The sequence below is a fragment of the Stegostoma tigrinum genome, chromosome 2 (assembly GCF_030684315.1).
Source record: "Stegostoma tigrinum isolate sSteTig4 chromosome 2, sSteTig4.hap1, whole genome shotgun sequence".
Taxonomy (NCBI): domain Eukaryota; kingdom Metazoa; phylum Chordata; class Chondrichthyes; order Orectolobiformes; family Stegostomatidae; genus Stegostoma; species Stegostoma tigrinum.
Window position 1 is genome coordinate 44,618,928 of NC_081355.1, and position 19,448 is coordinate 44,638,375.

The window sequence follows — 19,448 nt, forward strand, 5'->3', positions numbered from 1 at the left end:
ATAGGTCGGCCAGGGCAGGCAGGTGAATGGATTTTGGGAAGGAGATAGAAACAGGCAGTGCGGGGTTGGGGAACAATAAGATTTCACAAGCTTCAAAATCCGCCCCCCCCACTGCATCCTAAAACCAGCCCAGCTCGTCCCTGCCTCCCTAACCTGTTCTTCCTCTCACCTATCCCCTCCTCCCACCTCAAGCCGCACTTCCATTTCCTACCTACTAACCTCATCCTGCCTCCTTGACCTGTCATTCCCCCCCAGACTGACCTATCCCCTCCCCACCTCCCCACCTATACTCTCCTCTCCATCTATCTTCTCCTCTATCCATCTTCAGTCTGCCTCCCCCTCTCTCCCTATTTATTTCAGAACCCTGTTCCCATCCCCCTCTCTGAAGGTTCCAGGCCCGAAATGTCAGCTTTTGTGCTCCTGAGATGCTGTTTGGCCTGCTGTGTTCATCCAGCCCCACACTTTGTTATCTTGGATTCTCCAGCATCTGCAGTTCCCATTATCCTTGGTCTCCACACCCACTTCAGAGTCCTGACCTTCGCGTGGGGGATCTCCTCTCTTAACAACCAGTGTAAGGCAGGGTGGTTGAGACAGACACTGTAGTTATCCTTTATCTACGTTCCACGGACTCGAACCCCGGTATTTTAACCTTCGAATTTCTGATACTTATTGTTGGGAGGACTCTAACCTCCGAATTCCCAACCATTACCTGGGGACTCTAACCCCTGTCACCGGCGTCTGTAACATCCCAGCATTAGGATTTATCAGTGTCCAAGATCATGAGCTGTCTTGGAGTTCCATCAGTACAGAGCTACGTACGGATGAAAGGTCACACGGGTAGTAGGTTAGTGAGCGAGACCAAGCTGAGTCATACCTTGTGGGCCCGTCTGTCTCACATGACCGACTCCTGAATGATCACTTACTCAGACCTCCACATACGACCTCTGTAAATGTTGGAACCCTGCTTGCTGCGCCAAATGTTAGGTTTGTTTTTTGGAGACCGCCAAGGACTTGATGCAATAGCAAGACACTGACCTGGCCACAAAAACACAGCCCTTTATTATTAAGCAAGTACAAGCTGTGGAGGATTGCTGTACTCAGCCCAGCACAGAGTGCTGAGTTCCGTAAGTGATCCTCCCCGAACCGTGGACAGTCCCCGCTTTTTATACTCTCTTTTGGCTGATACATCATAAAACAGTTACTACATTTGGAACATAAAGAGAACAGGGTACAGCATTGATTGTCCGCGAAGTGACTGATAACCACAGGATGCAATTTTCAAGTTGCTGAAGTGACAGAATGTGTTTTCAAGCTGCCAAAGTGTCTGGCTTGAACAAAGGTCACTGACCTGGCTAGTCAATAGAAACAGAAGTTTCATACCTTTACAGAAGTTTGACCCCTTTACAGAATTACAGAAGTCTCACACCTTTACAAATGTTTCCCACCCAATCCTATTTGGACAGGAATTTTAAGACAGTTAAAAGGAGCATAAAAGTTCATGGGATGTTATCCCATTAACATCTCCGATGTGGAGGTGCCAGTGTTGGGTTGAGATGGACAAAGTCAGAAATAACAAGATGCCACATGATGTCTGACAAATGAGCAGCTCTATGAAAACTTGATTTTCAAATAAACCTGTCGGATTATACGCTGTGTGACTTTTGACTTGAGAGGATTTGGATGGACTGAGCAAGAATATAACAGATGGAACAAAATGTGGAAAAATAAGAATTTATCTGCTTTGGCAGGAGAAACAAAACCAAATGGTGTAAGGTGTATAAAGGGACCTAAAAAGGACCATTTTAAAATAGGTCACTGAAGGCTAACCTGTATGTGCAGTAAGCTATTAAGGAGGCTCATGGAATGTTAGCCTTCATTGCAAGGGAATGAGGGTGTATGAAAGTCTTATTCTATGAAACAGTACACCACAGGAACAGCCCTTTGGCCAACTATGTGTCTCTTTAGTCATTTGCTGGACGTGAGCATCGCTGACTGGCCAGCATTTATTGCCCATCCCTATTTGGTGAACTGCTGCCTTGAACCAGTGCAATCCACCTGCTGTGGGTTGACCCACAATGCCATTAGGAAGGGACTTCCAGGATTTTGACCCCAGCAACAGGGAAGGAACAGTGATATATTTAATCAGAATCCCTACAGTGTGGAAACAGACCCCTTTGGCCCAACAAATCCATATCGACCCACACAGCATCCCACCTAGACCCATCTCCCTAATCTACACATCCCTGATCATGATGGGCAGTTTAGCATGGCTAATCCACCTAGCCTACACATCTTTGGACTGTGGAAGGAAACCACGTCACCCAGATGAAACCCACGCAGACACTGGAAGAATGTGCAAACTCCACACAGACAGTCGCCCCAAGGCAGAATCAAACCAGGGTTCCTGGTGCTGTGAGGTAGCACTGCTAACCACTGAGCCACCGTGCTGCCCCAAAGTCAGGATGGTGAGTGGCTTGGAAGGGAACTTGAAGGTAGTAGTGTTCCCATGTATCTGCTGCCCTTTTCCTTCTAGATGGGAGTGGTCATTGGCTTGGAAGGTGCTGTCTGAGGGGAATTTCTGCAGTGCGTCTTGTAGATAGTACATAGTGCTGCTACTGAGTATTGCTAGAGGAGGGAGCGAATGCTTGTGGATGTATTGCCAATCAAGCGGGCGGCTTTGTCCTAGATGGTGTCTAGCTTCTTGATTGTTGGGGCTGCACACATCCAGGCAAGTGAGAGTAGTCCATCAAAGTCCTCACTTGTGCCTTGTAGGTGGTGGACAGGTGTTTGAGATTAAGGAGATTAGTTATTTGCCACTGTATTCCTAGCCTCTGACCTGCGCTTGTAGCCACTGCATTTATGGTGTGTCCATTTGAGTTTCTGGTCAATGATAACTGCCAGGGTGTTAGTGGGCTGATTCAGTGATGATAGCACCCGTTGAATGTTAAGGGGCAGTAGTTAAATTGTCTCTTATTGGTGATGTCATAGCCTGGCATTTGTGTGGCGTGAATGCTACTTGCCAGTTGTCAGCCCAAGCCTGGTGTTGTCCAGATCTTGTGCCATTTGAGCATCGACTGCTTAAGTATCTGAAGAGTTATGAAGGGTGGTGAACATTGTGCGATCATCGGTGAACATCCCCACTTCTGACCTTTATGATGGAGGAAAGGTCATTGAAGCAGCTGAAGATGGTTGGGCCAAGGAGACTATCTGAGGAGGTCCTGAGATGATGTCCTGGTGCTGAGATGACTGACATCTAACATCCACAATCATCTTCCTATATGTCAGATACTTTCCAACCACTGGAGAGTTTGCCCCAATACCATTGATTGCACTTTTGCTAGGCCTCCTTGATGCCACACTCTGTCGAATGCAGCCTTGATATCAAGGGCTGACCCCTCACCTCAACTTTTGAGTTCAGGTCTTTTGTCCATGTTTGAACCGAGGCTATAATGAGATGAGGAGCTGAGTGGCCCTGGTAGAACCAAGACTGAGCAGGTGCCACTTGATATTACTGTTGATGACCCTTTCTATCACTTTACTGATGATTGAGAGTAGACTGACAAGGAGGTAACTGGCCGGGTTAGATTTGTCCCACTTTTTTATGTACAGGACATACTTGGCAATTTCCCATGTTGGTGGGAGGATTGTAACTGTACTGGAACAGCTTGGCTAGGGGAGCAGCAAGTTCTGAAGCACAAGTTCCCTGTACTGTTCCCGGAATGTTGTCAGGACCAGTAGCCATTGCAGTATCCAGTGTCTCCAACTGTTTTTTTTGATATTGCATGGAGTAAATTTTGAATGGTTGAAGACTGGTATCTATAATTCTGGGGACTACTGGAGTACGCCGAAATGGATCATCTACCTGGCACTTCTGACGGAAGATTGCTACAGAAGCTTCACCCTTATCTTTTGGAGACAGTAGGAACTGCAGATGCTAGAGAATCTGAGATAACAAGGTGCAGAGCTGGGTGAACACAGCAGGCTAAGCAGCATCAGAGGGGGGAGGAAAGCTGATGTTTCGGGCCTAGACCCTTCTTCAGAAAAGGGTCTAGGCCTGAAACATCAGCTTTCCTGCTCCTCTTATGCTGCTTGGCCTGCTTTGTTCATCCAGCTCTGCACCTTCTTGGCCTTATCTTTTGCACTGATGTGCATGGCTGTTCCACTGTTTGAGGATTGGGACATTTGTGGGGCCACCGCTTCCAGTGAGTTGTTTAGACATTCTCCACCATTTACGAGTGGAGCTTCGATCTGATCTGTGGGATTGCTTAGTTCTATCTACCACTCGCTGTAGATGATGTTTGGCATCCAGAAGTCGTGTTTAGTTGCTGCTCCTGGCATACCCTCCTGTACTCTCCATTGAACCAGGGTTGATCCTGTGGCTTGACGGTAATGGCTGAGGTGGGGGGGCGGGGGGGGCGGCATGAGGTTACAGATTGTGCTGGAGTACAAGACTGCTGCTGTTGATGGCCACAGTGCCGCGTTGATGTCCAGTCTCGAGTTGCTAGACCTGTGCGAAGTCTGTCCGATTTATTATGGTAATAGTGCCACATGACGCAGTGGAGGTTCTCAACGTGAAGGTGGGTCCTTGACTCGCCAAGGACTGTGCTGTAGTCACTCTTGCTAGTTTACTGTTATGGACAGATGCAAATGAAGCTCAAATATGTTTTTTCCCTCTTGTTCATTATCTCACGACCTGCCACCCCCCAGACCAAGTCTAGCAAGCCACCCTTTAGGGCTCAATTGGTAGTCCTGCTGCCAAGCCACTCTTGGTGGTGAACTTCAAAATCCCCCAGCCAGAGTACATTTTGTGTCCTTGTCATCCTGTCTGCATCCTGCAAGTGTTTTTCAACATGGAGCATCGATTCATCAGCTGAGGGAGGATGGTATGTGACAGTCAACAGGATTTTTACTTGCCAATGTTTAACTTGGCGTTATGAGACTTCTTGGGGTCTGGACACCATGTTGAGGACTTCCACACCTTTCGACTGTTTACCACTGTGCTGCCATCTCTGCTGGGTCTGACCTGCCAGTGAAACAGGACATATCCAGGGATGGTGATGGTGGTGTCTGGGACAATAGTCATGGAATCATACCTTAAAATGTCAGGCTGTTGCTTGGCCAGTCTGTGAGACATCCCTCCTGATTTTGGCACTAGTCCCCATATATTAGTTGTGAGGACTTGGCAGGGTTGACAAGGCTGTTTTTGCCGTTGTCTTTTCTGGTGCCTAGGTCGATGCCACGTCATCTGTCCGGTTTCATTTCTTTGAAACTTTGCAGCGATTGGTACAACTGAATGAATGGCTTGCTTGGCCGTTTCAGAGGGTGATTGAGAGTCAACCACATTGCTGTAAGTCTGGAATCACACGTAGGCCAGACCAGTTGAGGATGACAGATTTCTTCCCCGGAAGGACTTTAGTGAACCAGATGGGTTTTCCTGATAGTCGATTTAATGATTTCATGGTAATCAGTAGGTTCTTCATTCCAATTTTTAATTTTTTCAGTTGAACTCAAATTCCACCATTGCACTGCGATTCAAAGCCAGGTCCCCAGAACATAGCTTCTGGATTATTAGCCTAGTGATAATACCACTAGGTCATCACCGATAATGCTGTTCTAACCTAATTCTATTTGCCTTCATGTGGTCTGTATCCCTCTATTCCATGCCTATTTGTCTGTCTAAATTGCTCTTGAATGTTGCTATTGCCTAATTGTACCACCTCTTCTAACAGCATGTTCCAAGCATGTACCATCATCTGTGTGTGTCTGAGGGAGAGGATGGGCGGGGGAGAAAGAACACACCTTACAAATCTAAGTTAAACTGCTCCCATTCAACTTAAATCTATGCTCCCTAGCATTTTACATATCCACCTTGAGAAAAACGCTGACAATCTGCACTATCCATGCCTATGCCTCTCAATTTTTATGTACTTCTCTCAGGTTGCCCCTGGCTTCCAAAGTTGTGGCAAAAACAATCCAAATTTCCAACCTGTCTTTACAGGCACTATATTTCAAGCCAGGCAACATCCTAGTAAACCTCTTTTGTACCTTTTCAAACCTCCACATCCTACCTATTACAGTGTGGTAACCAGAACTGAACTCAGTACTCAATATGGCATAATTTAATGTTCTTTGCAGCTGCAACATGACTTGCACGCTTCTATCCTCAATGCCATGACCAATGAAGGCAAGTATGCCAAATACTGTCTTTAGCACATGTAACAATGCTGTCACTTTAAAAGCTTATTTTGTCGTCTGCCTTTAAAAGAGAGATTGTAATCGCAGAGGTGCTAAACTGGCTACTGAAGACAGATTAAATAGATAACTTAATTAAACGGCTTAGGAAGCCTTGGAGTTTGTAACTGTGAGAGTGGGTATGGCTAGCCCTCATAGGCCAGGCTTTCTAGTTTGTTTAGCTTTAGCAGCAGGAGTTGTTTGGGGTCTCTAGTTGGAAGCTTCAGTTAATGACTCCTCGCTGCTACTTTCTCTGAAATCTCTCGATGTTGTTTCCTCCTGGATTGGAGAACTGCATGTAAGAATGTGTGTCCAAATTTGCCTTTTTGTCAAGTGGTGTGTATATGGGATGTTATATTCGAACAGTTAAAGAGTAATAGGTACTGTGTCTACTATTTGGTTATTTTTTTTTCAATTGTTAAGCTATCCCAAATTCTTCTTCTTTTGTACTTCAACTCTAGTATGAAGCAAAACACCATTTGTTTAAACAAAGTAGTTTGACCAGTCATGTCACATTGCATCTGGCACAGGCATTTCACATCTACCTTTTTTAAAATACGAAAAGTTTAGGATCTAGTGTTGCATATCTCTGCCTAATACATAGTTGAAGATATACTGGAGACACTTGGAGCTTTACAAAACCATATGAATTCATTAAATACTTGAAACAACACATTTTTAACTACTAGAAATATCGTTCAGTACCTGGATTTCTGTAACTAAACCCAAACGTTATTAGCCGGAAGAGTTTGCAGCTGGTCAGGCTGAAACTGCACCGTGTCTTCTTCATGCCTCCTGATTTGGGTACCTTCTTACAACGTGAGTCTTTGAAATGTTGTTAAACTCACTGACTTCATCTTCTGGACTAGCCTGTCACGAGGGACTTTTACTAAAGCATTTGACAAAGTCCATGCAGACAACATCCACGACCCCACCCTCAATCATCTTTGTTACTTATTCAAAAGACCTCAATCAAATTTGTGATATAGGACCTTCCCTGCACAAAGGCATGCTGATTATACTGAATAAGACCATTCTTCTCCAAATGTTAGTAAATCCTATCCCTAAGAATCTTCTCCAATAATTTCCCTACCACTGCTACGTGGCTCACAGACTGCTTGTCTGTCTGCCTGTCCGTCTGTCCTTAAAATTTCCTGGTTTACCTCTGTTGCCCTTCCTTAAAGGAACAGCGTCGACTGTTCTCGTCTTATGGGACTTTACCTGCAGCTAAAGAGGATGCAAAAATCTCAAGGCCCCAGCAATCACCTCCCTTGCCTACCTTTGTATCCAGGGATTGATCCTATCAGGTCTGGGTACTTATCTGCCTTACTACTTTTAACACACCTAACACAGCCTCCTTTTTTGTATTGGCATGCCCTAGAATATCATAATGTCCCTCCCTAACTTTAGCCTTATCAATGTTCTTCCCCTTGGTGAATATTGATGCAAAACCCTGATTAAGGACCTCGCCCATTTACTCCGGCTCAGTGCAAAATTTCCTCCTTTAGTCATTCAATGGACCTGCCTGTTGCCTAGTTACTCTCTTCCTAATATGCAAAAAACCTGCCTTGGGATTTTCCTTTTTTAATCTTACTTGCCAAGGAGATTTCATAGCTCCTTTTTAACCCTCCTAATTCCTTTGGTTCAATTTTTTTGCTGCTCCCTGTACATTCCTTGAGGGTCTTGTCTGATCTCGGTTTCCTAAACCGAAAAACAGAAATGCTTCGTTTTTCTGTTTGAATAAACTTTCAAGATCTCCTCTTGTTTTCTCAGGTTCATCTCATTCTTATCCTCACAGGAACATGCTGGTCCTGAACTCTGGTCAACTGGCTTTTAAAAGGCTGACATGTCAGTTTTGAATTTACCCTCAAACAGCTGCCCCCAATTTACTTCCTCCCTAACACTTGTAATTAACTACCCCAATTTAACACTTTCACCTGAGGATGAGTCTTGACCTTATCTATAACCTTTTAAAACTTAGAGAATTATATATCACTGCTCCCAAAATGTTCCCCCAGAGAAACTTCGATCACCTGGCGAAGCTCATGGCCCAATACCAGGTTGAGTACTGCCCTTTCCCAAGTTGGACTATCTATATATTATTTCAAGAAACCCTCATCCTTGGGTACATCTAACAAATTCAGCCCCATCTAATCTCCTGGCACTAAGGGAGTTCCAGTCAATATGGGAAAGCTAAAATCATCCACAAGAACCCTGCTGCTTTTAGACATTTTACATGATCTGCTTACCTGTTCTTCTATCTCTTACTGGCTATTGGGAAGCCTAGAATCATCGAATCCCTAGACTGTGGAAGGAGGCCATGCTGCCCAAAGAGCTTACACTAATCTCCTCCCTCCATCCCATTACCCTGCATTTCCAATGACTTATCTAAACTAGCCAATACATCCCTGCAATTTGGCATGACCAGTTCATCTAACCTGTATATCTTTGGTTTGCAGAAGGAAACTGGAGCACTTGGAGGAAACCCACACTGACATGGGGAGAACAAGCAAACTCCACACACAGTCATCCAAGGCTGGAATTGAACCTGGGTCCCTGACGCTGTGAGGCAGCAGTGCTAACCACTGTGCCACTGCAAGCCTATAGTATAACCCCATCATAAGGGTTGCACCTTTTTTTATTATTCCTGAATTTTGCCCACATCGCCTCGCTGGATGAGCCCTCCAAGATGTCCTGTTAGTGCAGCTGTGACGTTCTCCTTTAATCGGTAATACAACTCCTCTGCCACCTTTACAGCCCCTTCTATCATTGCCTGAAATAGCTCAATGTTTCAGGGTTTAGATGCCTAATCTGTCCTTCTCTTTACTAAGTTTCTGAAATGGCTGCAAAATCACAGTTCCATGTACTAATCCAGGATCTAAGCTCATCTACCTTACTTGTTAAACGCCTGGAGTTAAGATAAATACACAGGTCTTGCCCGTTCTTCCTGTTTAGACTTGATTTAATGCGCTGCCAAGGAAGGTGTTTAGAGGCAGATGCAGTAGCAATGTTTAAGAAGCATTTATTCAGGGAATAGAGAGATATGGACTCTGTGCACACAGATGGAATTAGTTTAATGACCTCATGGTTGGCGCAGATGTGGTGGCTTATAGGTCCTGTTCTATGTTCTTAATCACTCTAAGTGCTGATGTACTGCTCTGGTTTCTACCCCTGCCACCCTAGTTTTAAATCCTCCTGAGTGGTACTAGCATATGGCATCTCTCCAATTTGGGTGCAACTTTCCTTCTTATGGAGGTCCCTTATGTCTTGGAAGATATCCCAATGATAAAGACATCTGAAGGCCACCTACTTGGCTGTATTATCTTCCATTTTCAGGCCTCACAGGCATGTGGCACAGGGAGTAATCCTGAGGTTACAACCCAAAAGGTGCTACTTTTCAACTTTCTACCTGTGTCCCTAGATTTCCTTTTGTGGGACAACTAACTTGCTGCTTTGTCATGCATACCAATATGGACCCACAACCATTGGCTTCTTACCCTATCTTTTCAGAAAGTCCTGTGCCTGCTCAGAGACACACTTGAGCTTGATGCCAGGAAGAGAACACACCATCCTAGAGTCTCATTTGTAGCCACAGAAATGCCTCTGCGCATGTCCATAGTGTTCCCTAAACAAGATTCTGTTCATTAGAAAGGCAAGGCTGGCAGGAGTAGGGAATACTGGATGAATAGAGACGTTGTGGCTCTGGTCAAAAAAAAAGGTCTATGTTAGGTATAGGCAACTGGGATCAAGTGACTCCCTCGAGGAGAATAGGGGGTGTAGGAATAAAATTGGAGGGAAATCAGGAGGACTAAAACGTGGAACCACAGTCAGTATTTACCATCGAGAAAGACATGGTAGCGACTGAACACCGGGTAATAAATAATGATGGTCTTCAGCAGAACACATGACAGAAGACGAGGAGCTGGAAGTCTAAAAATGCATAAAGGTAAATAAATCCCTGAGACCTGATCAAGTGACTCCCAGGACATTGTAGGAAGCTAGGGAAGAAACTTGCAAGGCACCGATCAGATGTTTGTGAGATTTACAGTCATGGGTGAGAAGACTGGACGGTAACTAATGTTGTGCTGTTATTTCCAAAAGGCTGCTAAGAAAAGTCACGGAACTACAGATGGATGAGCGTAACATCATGGTGCATATGTTGTTGGAGGAATTTGAGTGACAGGATCTACATGCACTTGGAAGAGCAAGGACTGATTTGAGGATAGTCAACGTGGCTTTGTTTGTGGGAAATGTTTGGCTCAAGTTTGATTTTTACATTTTTTGAAAAGGTGACCATGCAGATAGATGAAGGCAGAGTAGTAAATGTCTACATGGATTTTAACAAGACCATCAGCAAGGTTCCACATGGTAGACTGGTTAACAAAGAACAAATAACAAAGAAAATTACAGCAGGTGAACAGGCCCTTCGCCCCTCCAAGCCTGGGCCGATCCAGACCCTCTATCTAAATCTGTCATCTATTTTCCAGGGAGCTGTGTCCCTCTGCTCCCTGCCCATTCGTATATCCGCCTAGATACATCTTAAATGATGCTATCGTGCCTGCCTCTACCACCTCCTCCGGCAACGTGTTCCAGGCACCCGCCACCCTCTGCATAAAGAACTTTCCACACATATCTCCCTTAAACTTTTCCCCTCTCACCTTGAAATTGTGACCCCTAGTGATTGAGTCCCCCACACTGGGGAAGAAAAGCTTCTTGCTGTCAACTCTGTGTATACCGCTCATGATTTTGTAGACCTCAATCAGGCTCCCTCTCAACCTCCATCTTTCTAATGTAAATATTCCTAATCTACTCAACCTCTCTTTATAGCTCGCACCCTCCATACCAGGTAACATCCTGGTGAACCTCCTCTGAACCCTCTCCAAAACATCCACATCCTTTTGGTAATGTGGTGACCAGAACTGTACACAGTATTGCAACTGTGGTCGAACCAAAGTCCTACACAACTGTGACATGACCTGCCAACTGTTGTACTCCGTGCCCTGCCTGATGAATGAAAGCATGCAGTATGACTTCTTCAATACTGTATCCATCTGCATTGCCACCTTCAGGGACCTGAACACCCAGATCTCTCTGTGCATCAATTTTCCCCAGGGCTTTTCCATTTACCGTATAGTTCGCTGTTGAATTGGATCTTGCTAAATGCATAGCTTCACATTTTCCTGGATTGAACTCCATCTGCCATTTCTCCGCCAAACTCTCCAATCTATTTATATTATGCTTCATTATCTGACAGTCTCCTTTACTATCTGCTACTCCACCAATCTTAGTGTCACCTGCAAACTTGCTAATCAGACCTCCAGGTCATTTATGTATAACGCAAACAATAGTGGTCACAATATAGATCCCTGTGGAACACCACTGGACACAGTTCTCCATTTTGAGAAACTCCTTTCCACTACAACACTCTGTCTCCTGTTGCCCAGCCAGTTCTCTATCCATCTAGCTAGTACACCCTGGACCCCATGTGACTTCACTTTCTCCATCAACCTACCATGGGGAACCTTATCAAACACCTTACTGAAGTCCATGTATATGACATCTACAGTCCTTCCCTCATCTATCAACTTGCCTCCTCAAAGAATTCTATCAAGTTGGTAAGACATGACCTTACTTGCACAAAACCATGCTACCTATCACTAATAATCCCATTTTCTTCCAAATATAAATAGATGCAATCCCTCAGTATGTTCTCCAGCAGCTTCAGCCGCTCCCCCCCACCCCCAACCAACTGACAAGAGGCTCACTGGCCTATAATTACCTGGATTATCCTTGCTACCCTCTTAAACAAGGGGACAACATTAGCCATTCTCCAGTCCTCTGGGACCTCACCCGTGCTGAAGGATGCTGCAAAGATATCCATTTTTGCCCCAGCTATTTCCCCTCTTGCTTCCCTCAGTAATCTGGGATAGATCCCATCTGGACCTGTGGACTTGACCACCCTAATGCCTTTTAAAATACCCAACACTCCCCCCCCCCCCCCCCCCCCACAATGCGGAGTTGACCTAGAGTAATCAAACATATATCCCTAGCCTCAACATCCGTCACGTCCCTCTCCTCAGTGAGTACTGACTCAAAGTACTCATTAAGAATTTCACTCATTTTCTCTGACTCCTCGCACAACTCTTTCTCTAGTTACCCTCTTACTCCTTTTATATGAATAAAAGACTTTGGGATTTTCCTTAATTCTGTTTGCTAAAGATATCTCATGGCCCCTTTTAGCCCTCTTAGTTCCTCATTTCAGATTGGTCCTACTTTCCCGATATTCTTCCAAAGCTTCATCTGTTTTCAGTCGCCTAGACCTTATGTATGCTTCCTTTTTCTTCTTTGCCAGTCTCACAAGTTAACCTCTCATCCATGGTTCCCTACTTTTGCCCTTTCTATCCCTCATTTGTCCTGCTCTCTACTCAACCTATGTTTAAAAGCCTCCCATATATCAAATGAGGATTTATCCTCAAACAGCTGCTCCCAATCCACATTGCCCAGGTCCTGCCATCCTGCTGAATTTTACTATAGTTGGCCTTCCCCCAGTTTAGCAGTCTTTTTCAGGACCACTCTCGTCTTTGTCTGTGAGTATTCTAAAACCTATGGAATTGTGATCACTATTCCCAAAGTAATCCTCTACTGAAACTTCAACCACCTGGCCAGGCTCATTCCCCAACACCAGGTCCAATATGACCCCTTCCCAAGTTGGACCATTTACATACTGCTCTAGAAAACCCTCCTGGATGCTCCTTACAAATTCTGCTCCATCTAAACCTGCGATAGGGTTAGGGTTAGGGAATACTAAGTGAGTTAATACTAAGTGAATCCCAGTCCATGTTGGGAAAATTAAAATCTCCCATCACCACCACCCTGTTGCTCCTACATCTTTCTATAATCTGTCTACATATTTGTGCCCCTATCTCGTGCTCGCTGTTGGGAGGCCTGTAGTACAGCCTTAACATTGTTACCGCACCCGTCCTATTTCTGAGCTCTGCCCATATTGCCTCCCTGCTTGAGTCCTCCACAGTACCCTCCTTCAACACAGTTGTGTTATGCTCTTTGGCCAGTAATGCAACTCCTCCACCCCTTTCACCTCCCTCTCTATCCCACCTGAAGCGTCTATGTCCTGGGATGTTTAGTTACCAATCTTGCGCTTCCCTCAACCAAGCCTCAGTAATAGCAATAACATCATACTCCCAGATACTAATCCAAGCCCTAAGTTCATCTGCCTTACCTACAACACTTTTCATATTAAAACAAATGCACCTCAGACCACCTGTCCCTTTTGTGTTCATCATCTGCTCTCTGCCCACTCTTCCCCTTAGTCACGCTGGCTTCATTATCTAGTTCCTTCCAGGCTTTAGTTACAACCTCCTTACTGTCCACTAACCTTCTTTTTTGGTCTTATCCCCCTGCTACATTAGTTTAAACCCTCCCCAACAGTATTAGCAAAAGCAACTCCTCAGACATTTGTTTTAGTCGTGCCCAGGTGTAGACTGACCGATTTGTAATAGCCCCACCTGCCCCAGAACCGATCCCAATGTCCCAAAATTCTGAACTCTTCCCTCCTGCACCATCTGTGAAGCCACTCATTTATCCTATCTGTTCTTTCATTTCTACTCTGACTAGCACATGGCACTGGTAGCTTGGCTCCTAATGCCCTAAATTCTGCTTGTGGGACCTCATCCCGTTTATTACCTATATCATTGGTGCCTGTATGCACCACGACACACCCTCCCCCTTCAGAATGTCCTGCAGTCGATCTGAGACATCCCTGACCCGTGCACCTGGGAGGCAACATACCATTCAGGAGTCTCGTTTTCGACCACAGAACCGCCTGTCTACTCCCTTTACAATTGAGTCCCCTATGATTATAGCCGTTCCACTCTTTTTCGCTCCTGTCTGTACAGCAGAGCTATCCACAATGCCATAAACCTGACTACTGCTGCCTTCCCCTGGTGAGCCATCTCCCTCAACAATATCCAAAACAGTATACCTGTTCTAGAGGGAGATGACTGCAGGGGACACCTACACAGCCTTCCTGCTTTTTCTCTGCCTTTTGGTCACGCATTCATTCCCTTTCTCCCTCAGCAATCCTAATCTGCAGTGTGACCAACATGCTGAATGTGCTATCCACGACTTCCTCAGCATCGCGGATGCTCCAAAGTGAGTCCATCCACAGCTCCAGAGCCATAATGCAGTCTAACAAGTGCTGCAGCTGGACACACTTCCTGCACGTGTAGGAGTTAGGGACATCAGCCGGGTCCCTGAGCTCCCACATTGCGCAAGAGGAGCATAACATGGGTCTGGGATCTCGTGCCATATTTTACTCTTAAGCTTAGCTTAGTCCTGTTATAATATCAAATACTAGATAAATGAAATGAAAAAAAACTTCACCAAATCACTCAACATACAGTACACGATTTAAAGAAAAGAAAAAGGAAAGCACTTACCTTATCAACACACCACAGAGTCTTTTTGGTTTGGTCAGAAGAGGAGGGCAGGTGGGAGACACTACATGTGTAACGCCTCTGATTCAGCCACTGCCCTAATATATCAGTTTACTCACCTTCCCAATGAGCAATTTGACTGCTCCCACTCAACTCTGCTGCCAAAATGAAGAACTCACCTCCTGTCAGACCCCTGGTCTTGGTCCTTGCCCTCACCGCTCCCACTGTTGCTCCAAAAATTGGAGCTAGAAATAAGGCTAGATCACTTGGAATCCAGGGAAAGCTAGCCAATTGGGTACAAAATTGTCTTGATGGTAGGAGACAGGGTGGCAGTGAAGAGTTGTTGTTGAGACTGGAGGCCTATGACCAGCATTGCTGCTGCAAAGATCAGTGTAGAGTATGCTGTTGCTCGTTATTTATATAAATGATTTGGATGAGAATAGAGGAGGCATGGTTAGCAATTTTGCAGATGACACCAAAATTGGTGGTGTCGTGGATAGCAAAAAAGGATCTTGATAAGTGGGCTAGTGGTTTGACGAATCGTGGATGGAGTTTAATGTAGATAAATGCAAGGTTTTGCATTTTGGTGAGGCAAACCAATGCAGGGCTTGGTGGGACCATTAACAGAGAGACCTAGAGATCCAGGTAAACACTTCCTTGAAAGTGGTGTTGATGGAGTGGTGAAGAAGGCTTTTGGTATGCTTACCTCCGACAAAGTATTGGCTATAGGAGTTGGAATGTCAAAACTTGGTGTACAGAGTACAATTTTGGTCCATCTGCTATTGGAAAGATCTTATTAAACTAGAAAGGGTGGGGGAAAAAAAGGATGTTCCTGAGATTGGAAGGTTTGAGTTACAAAGAGAGGTTGGATAGGCTGGGACTTCTTTCCCTGGAGCATAAGAGGCTGAGGGGTGACCCTTTAATGGAGGTTTATAAAATTATTAGGGGCATAGATAAAGTGAATAGCCAAGATCTTTTCCCCAAGGTATGGGAGTCCAAAACTAGAAGGCATAGGTTTAATGTGAGAGGCAAAAGATTTAAATGGGACCTGAGAAGCAACTCTTTTTCACACAGAGTGGTGCATATATTGAATGAGCTGCCAGAGGAAGTGATAGAGGCAAGTACAGTTCCAATATTTAAGACGTTTGGACAGGTACATAGATAAGAAAGGCCAGAAACAGGTAAATGGGAGTAGTTCACTTCAGGAAACCTGTTTGGCATGGACACGTTGGGCCGAAGGGCTGTTTCCGTACTGTATGACTATGATGCTATTGCTCCCCTTCCCTGCTGTACAACAGTGCCAGTTGTTGTGCCACTAATATAGGTGTGGCTGTTGCTTCCCCACCCCGAGAGGCCATTTCTCACCCCCAACAGAATCCAAAATGATACATTGTTTTTGGGGAATAGCCACAGGGTACTCCTACTCTGCCTGCCCCTCCAAGTGGTCACTCATCTATCTGGCTGAACCTTTAGTGTGACCACATTCCTGAAACTCCTAACTATAAAACCTTTGCCTCCTGTCTGCTCCTTAGTGAGTCCAGCTGCCCCTCCAACTAATCCATGTAGCCTGAGAGGAGCTGCAGGTAGACACATTTCCTGCAAAAATGATCAGAGATATTTGACTTCTGCTCTCCCACATCTCCCAGGAGGAGCAGAGATAAGTGATTTCTGAAGAGGGGTCCTGACTCGAAACGTCAACTTTCCTGCTCCTCTGCTGCCTGTGTTCCTCCAGCTCCATATGGTGTTATCTCAGACTTCAGCATCGGCAGTTCTTACTATCTCACAGGAAGAGCATATCAGTCCGCTAACTGCCATTTCTTTTACTTTACTAACTCTTGGATCAAAACAAAATACACTACTTTGCCATAACTTAATGCTGCTTGCCTTCCTCAGTGAAGCCTGATGCTTACAAAAGCCTGCTGTCTGACCTCAGCAGCAACATTTTGCCCTCACAGCCCCTCTGCAAAATAGCCACTTCAGTGAGAGCTTGCCTGTCTTTGCTACACAGCCAGTAGGAAAGAAAAATATGATCTTATCCTGGTTTCCACAGTTTTTAAGCAGTTGCTGCTGTACCTTGTTTTTGCTTAGTCTGCTAGTAGGATGCTCACCAAGCTCACATTTTGAACCAGATGGATTCTTAAAATTTTTATGTAAATTTTAACAGGTCCATCTTCTGCGTGGCATATATATATGGGAACAGTTGGGTTGACACCCAGCTACATAACTTAGAAGGAGCATTAGCCCTTTGGTAGCTCAGTCAGAACCCTCAATTATTTGATGAATCACATTTTACATCATGTTGTTACATTGAAGTCACTCCAATTGTTTCGAATGAACTTTGCCTGAAATTTGCAGGCATAGGCTTATAAGTGTAAGTATATATGACACTGCTCAATAGATTTGTGTTTTGGCCTGTGTTTTGCTAATGACTTTGGTGAGTCATCACAACACTGCTGTTTGTCATTTTTATAAATGACCTGGATGAGGGCATAGAAGGATGGGTTAGTAAATTTGCAGACGACACTAAGGTCGTTGGAGTTGTGGATAGTGACGAAGGATGCTGTAGGTTGCAGAGAGACATAGATAAGCTGCAGATCTGGGCTGCGAGGTGGCAAATGGAGTTTAATGTGGACAAAGTGTGCACTTTGGTAGGAGTAACCGGAAGGCAAAGTACTGGGCTAATGGTAAGATTCTTGGTAGTGTAGATGAGCAGAGAGACCTCAGTGTCCATGTACACAGATCCTTGAAAGTTGCCACCCAGGTTGACAGGGCTGTTAAGAAGGCATACAGTGTTTTAGCTTTTATTAATAGAGGGATCGCGTTCCGGAACCAAGAGGTTATGGTGAAGCTGTACAAAACTCTGGTGCGGCCACACTTGGAGTATTGCATACAGTTCTGGTGACCGCATTATAAGAAGGATTTGGAAGCTTTGGAAAGGGTGCAGCGGAGATTTACTAGGATGTTGCCTGGTCTGGAGGTAAGGTCTTACGAGGAAAGGCTGAGGGACTTGAGGCTGTTTTCATTAGAGAGAAGAAGGTTGAGAGGTGACTTAATTGAAACATGAAATAATCGGAGAGTTAGATAGGGTGGATAGGGAGAGCCTTTTTCCTAGGATGGTGACGGCGAGCACCAGGGGGCATAGTTTTAAATTGAGGGGTGAAAGATATAGGACAGATGTTAAAGGTAGTTTCTTTACTCAGAGTAGTAAGGGAATGGAATGCTTTGCCTGCAACGGTAGTAGATTTGCTAACTTTAGGTACATTTAAGTCGTCATTGGACAAGCATGTGGACGTACATGGAATAGTGTTGGTTAGATGGGCTTGAGATCGGTATGACAGGTCGACACAACGCCGAAGGGCCTGTACTGTGCTGTAATGTTCTACGTTCTAACAGTATTCAGTTTATGAAAATCCTCATTGTAATGTTATTACAAAAAATGTAAATCTGGATTAATTGTTTGAAAATTTGAGTGTTGCTTTCTTTAACCTGTTATTGACATACTTTTGTTTGTACAGTGATGTATCTCTCTTAATGTTTAGGAGTTCTAACCATTGAACAGGTTGGTAACTTCAGCCCCACAAGTCCATACTGAACCTCTCAGCATCCCACCCAGACCCATCCCCCATAATCTACCCATCCCCGAACACAATGGGCAATTTAGCATAGCTAATTCACCTAACCTGCACATCTCTGGATTGTGGGAGGAAACCGGAGCATCTGGAGGAAGACCAAGCAGAGGAGAACGTGCAAGTCAGTTGCCCGAGGGTAGAATTGACCTTGGGTCCCCTGGCATTATGAGGCAGCAGTGCTGTCCACTGAGCCACTGTGCCACCCCATGCTAGACATTTCGTATTACCTTCCAAATGATGGAAATTTTCTTTTTCAAAAATGGTTAAAATTATGTCTAATGGCAAATTGGAGATGATGGTTAATCTTGATATTTAATAACCTCTATGTTTTTATCAATATATACTCTATTAAATAATATCAATTATTGTACAAAAGCTTATTTTTCATAGACCAAAGATCAAGCCTTCATATTTGCATTCCTTTCCCGGTCAAGTGTGAACATTGGTTCTTTGCTCAAAAAAATTCTGTTAAAATGAAGTGTATTAATGAATAGTTAACTAAACGCTTCTAATTTTGCCTTTTGAGAAGATTTTTAGCTCAGGTTGAGTTTCTGGGTGTTTGCCTTTGATTTGGTATTGCCTGATATCATTTTGTAGACTGAATGTTTGTGCAAATGGAACTAGCCTGGTAGCTATTTCGGGAGCTGGTACAGAACATGATGGGTCGAATGTCTTCTGTACTGTAAAATTCTATGAATTTAATTTTTCATTTACTTTGAAGGGTATCTAGAGCACTTGAGGTATTTCCATTTAATGTTTTTGTTTTTACCAGTGACTTAGCTGAGGGTGCAGACAATTAAGTCACAAAATCCTGGATTGAAGTTTGCCCTTGAAGCTGTGATCTGAACAATAGGCTGTAGTTGTGTATGCCTGAGGCAGTATTTCCCTTTTAGAAACAAAGCCAGAAATTATTTGGAAAACTAAGCAGGTCTGGTAGCATCTGTGGGGAGAAAGCATTGAATGTTTGGGGTCCAGTGACCCTCCATCAGAACTAAACATAGGTTTTCGGTCTTCAGTTTTCCCAGCACTTTTTTTTTGTTTGATTTCGGGAGCCACACTTTTGGTTTTTCTGTCCTTTCAGCAGTATGGTCAAATGACTCTAATCCTGACTGGCCCCTCAGATGGGTATGAATGA

The 19,448-nt window shown here is 44.5% G+C and overlaps 1 protein-coding gene across 1 annotated transcript in view; it reads left to right on the top strand.

Annotated features, from left to right (window-relative positions):
- The window catches only part of myo10 (myosin X), a 457,994-nt gene that overhangs the window by 50,701 nt on the left and 387,845 nt on the right, over positions 1-19,448 (top strand). The window lies entirely within an intron of this gene.